A 4,548-nucleotide genomic window follows, 5' to 3' on the forward strand; every position below is an offset into this window, starting at 1 on the left:
CACACACACACACACACACACTTAATTCCTGTAGGACATAGTACATGCTCTACATGATGTGCTTGTAGCCCCTCCTTTTGCTTAGCTGTGTCACACCTATTTCTCTAGGGTCTTATTGACACAAGGATTCCAGTCATTAGAACTCATTTTTATCAGCATTCCTCTCGTCATGAATCTGACCCATCTTTCCCTTCCAGTATCTCCATCTCTGCATCTTTCTGCCTCTTGCTGTCTTTCATGATCTGCCAATTTTTCAAAGTAGTTCTCTCTCCCCATTTGTCTCTTTTTTTCAATTTATGTATGAGATTACATATCACACCCATCTCTCTTTTTTGCACATCCATTTTGTTGATGTATATCATGAGTTTTCAGCAAAGTGGAAAGTTTTATATGCACATTACAAATAAATCAATGAAGTATGATAGGTTGCATAATTCTAGGCAAAAGAAGTGTTAAACTTAAAAATTTGAATTTATAACCATGTTTGTGTTTTTTAGAAAGCCCATGTTTCAGAAAATCAGAAATACATTACACATTTAGTCATTTAGCAGACATTTAGTCATTTAATCATTTTAGTCGCCTTTATCCTTACAAATGATGACAATGGAATATGAAAATGGAGAAAACAGAAACTTCTAAAGATTTTCAATTTTATGCATTTTTAGTGGGGTGGCACCAATTGAGCCAGGACTGTCACTGGTTTCTCCTCAAAAGTAGTTAGTTGCATGACACTTGGTCTGCTTCTGTCTATGTACATCTCCTTTTCTGTCCTTATCTGCTCAGTATTCTCTCTTTTAAAACAGGCAGCTTTCCTCCTTCCTTCACCCCATCGCAACGAAACAATGAATTCATTCATCCTTAAGTGGTGCTTTCATTGGGGTTCACTAAACAGGGGCGATTCGCCAGACAGAACAACACATTTCTCTGTGCTGAGACACAAACACACAAATAGTTATGAAAAAAAAGAGTGATAGGCTAGAACAAATGCTGGAAGAGATAAACCACCCACGAATGTGCCACCTAATTGAATAATCTTCTTAAAACATTTGTCAATTCGTTTCAAGTTTATTTTTCTACTATTAGAGGAGCCTCAAAAATCATTAAATTGCCAATCATCTATTGTGACGTACATCAGAGTGAAACAGATTACAGATAACAGAAATCTGAAACAGATTAAGTAAAAAAATTTAGGATGAAGACTTGGTTCTATCTATCGTTTGTTGATTGGATGAAGGCAGATCTACATGGCATGGTTTAAGTGAACAAAAATGAATAGAGAAGTCCAGCATATATGTTACCAGGGAGAAGTCTGTTATTTTACTGGAAGATACAGATATGAAATTTTTCAAGGAATAGTTTAGCCAAAAATGAAAAATTGCTGAAAATTTAGTCACTTTCCAAGGCCATCAAAGATGTAGATGAGTTTGTTCATTCATTGGAACATGAAATTTAACATTATATCACTTGCTCACCAATTGATCCTCTGCAGTGAATGGGTGCCGTCAGAATGAGAGTTCAAACAGCTAATAAAAACATCAGAATAATCCACAAGTAAACAGTACTTGATCTGTACATATTTTACTCCTGATTCAGATGAGACAACTTTTTCACTGGTCCGGGAGAAAGCAATATTATGGATAGAGGACTCGTATTTTAGCTGGAAGCAATGGTTTGAAATTAAAATCAATAACGTAATAAATGTTTATTACAAACATGCAGCTTTTCCCTCGACAAGGCATTAAGTGATGGACTGAAGTCATACTTTTATCAGCAGTCTGAATTCTTGTTCTGACGGCACCCATTCACTGCAGAGGATCAACTGGTGGTGATAATTTTTGGGTGAACTATTCTTTCAATAAAAACTATGTCAATGGATGAATTGTTCACAATAAAATCAAAAATGAGCATTTAAAATTTTTTTCAGTTCATGCCGACTTTAACGTAGCAGCATGTTACTGTGCTCCATCGACTTTACAAAAATTTTATCAGTAGCCTATATCAAAATTCACAGCATGGCCACCCAGTGCAAGAAGACTAATTTAGATGAATGAGAATTTCTGAATATTTCAGAGTGAGTTTAGATTTCATAAAAAGGCCCAAGCATGAGGTATAGTTTGTGCAAGCAGGTTTTGCTTAATTTATAGCTAAAAACTACTGATATATCAGTCAGGTGTGTAAATATAAACGCTCAATCACATTATACAGTCATTAGAGGCTCAAGACTGTTTTTAATTTGATCATTTAAAATGAATCTCTGCTGTTTATAACTCTGCTTACAAAAGAGACTCATTATATCAATATTTAAAGTGCAGAGCACAAAAACAGTGAGTCTGTGTGTGTGTGTGTGTGTGTGTGTGTGTGTGTGTGTGTGAGTATTTTAGCAAGAGTTCTAAATTAGGCTCAGCACAAGATCTCCTTATCACACATGAACAGACAATTTGTTCTTTGTTCCATGTTTAGTTGGTCCTCTGACGAATTCACTTCTGAAACCTGAGGAGAAGAGCAGAGATGGAGAGAGAGAGGACCAGAGGGGTCTGTTCTCTACAGAATAGAGAAATGAAACACATCTGGCAACAATACTGCAGTTCCCCTGCAGGACAGGGCACGGGGTGGGAAACGAATCTAATAAAGCTTACAAATAAACCGACTTACCATCCATCCCACCAATCCAGCAAACTGTCTGACAATGAATCAAATTATGCTCATATGCAAAGTAGCACATTGATGAAGGTGACATTTGGGACATCCAGTCTAAAACTCATTAACTAGAACAGGGCTGTCCAAACTCAGTCCTGGAGGGCCAGTGTCCTGCAGAGTTTAGCTCCAACCCTAATGAAACACACCTGAACCAGCTAATCAAGCTCTTACTAGGCATAGAAACTTCCAGTCAGGTGTGTTGAGGCAAGTTGGAGCTAAACTCTGCAGGACACCGGCCCTCCAGGACTGAGTTTGGACAGCCCTGAACTAGAATAAACCTAGCTGGATGATTCAAATCCATCCAGACTGTAATATTGATTTCTCTCACCTTTCAAGTCCTCTCACCTCTTCACTGTCTCAATGGACCCTTTTCACAAGACTGTGATGACGCGTTTAACGGTCATCAGCATCGTAAATCCTCTAAGGTTTTTCATATTTGTATTTTTTTATTTTTTAATGTATGTACATTTATAACACTATTCTTCGTATTATATCACCTTTGCATCAAATTACAAAAAAAACAGTTAACGCTAATGCGAGGGTGTTTCTAATGCAGCGTCTATGGGCGGGATGGTAAATTTGACATTCTCTCTTCTGACAGCCGATATAAGTCTCTCAATTTTTGTACTTTTATTGAAAGTCATGAAAACACTATCGTGGTGTTTTTCTTTTGCTATTTGAGCAAACGGGAATGCAAAAAATATATTTGTGGTACTCTCCCATTCACTGCTCTTCAAGTTAACTCAACTATGACGACTTCCGCTGCTGAGAAACCCGGAAATGTGAAAAAGGTCTATGGCAGACCAACCGTGACGCTTAAACTATTGCGCTGCTTCCCTCTGCTGACGTAATGCCGAATTGCAAGTGAAATATTAAATTAACTTTTGTTTTGTTCTGTTTCTTATTTTATTACACGAATAAAACCATAGCTGTAACACTGATGACAAATTCTCATAAAAATATTAATTTAAAAAGTGATAGATCATAGATTAATGAAACAACACCAGAATGTAACATTCATGACATATGTAAATTAACCAAATAAAAGTGGAAAAAAAATAAAAGCACATTTAAACAGCGGTAAGTACTTTGACATTAACTTGGTTTGACTTAAACATGTATTAAAAATATTTAATACAATATATTTGCTGAAGTATATTTCAAAATATATTTATGTAGCCTAGATGAAGAAATATTTTTGGTCCATTTTTGTTTATTTTTGAAAATATATTAAACCATATTTTTTAATGCATTTAAAAATATATATTTTGACTTTCATATATTTCGATTTAAGAAAATGCATTCACATGCAGCCTATATTTAATATTTGTAACGTACATATGTAATGTAATATAATGTAATATGTAAATGTAATATAATGTTTTATATATATATATATATATATATATATATATATAAACAAAATAAACATTGTTAATTCATTATATAACTATATAATATTGGAAATTTATTTTCTAGCCACTGTCATTGAGCTTCGCCGTGTACAAACTATATTTGGCATATATTTAAAACATTTTGACCAGAAAAAAATGGCCGTATAAGTAGTGAATAGTCTTTTAAACCCTCACGCCGTTGAAACAACACAATTATTTGTTAAATCTGCTAAGATGTGAGGCAGAATGGCAATGAACGCTGATTTCATTTTGCGTGTAGGCTGCTGTTCCTTTAAGGTTCATTTATCACACAGAACTACATCGAATAAAACTGTGCGTTTATTGTATTATGAATTTAAAAAGAGTACATTGGAGAGCAATTGTCCGATAATGGGGAATTAATGTGCTGCTGCTGTGAATTTGTTCTTTGTTTTTGTCCGCGCGCATAGCTCGGACA

Source organism: Sinocyclocheilus anshuiensis, unplaced genomic scaffold (assembly GCF_001515605.1).
Source record: "Sinocyclocheilus anshuiensis isolate Anshui unplaced genomic scaffold, SAMN03320099.WGS_v1.1 scaffold437, whole genome shotgun sequence".
Classification (NCBI taxonomy): domain Eukaryota; kingdom Metazoa; phylum Chordata; class Actinopteri; order Cypriniformes; family Cyprinidae; genus Sinocyclocheilus; species Sinocyclocheilus anshuiensis.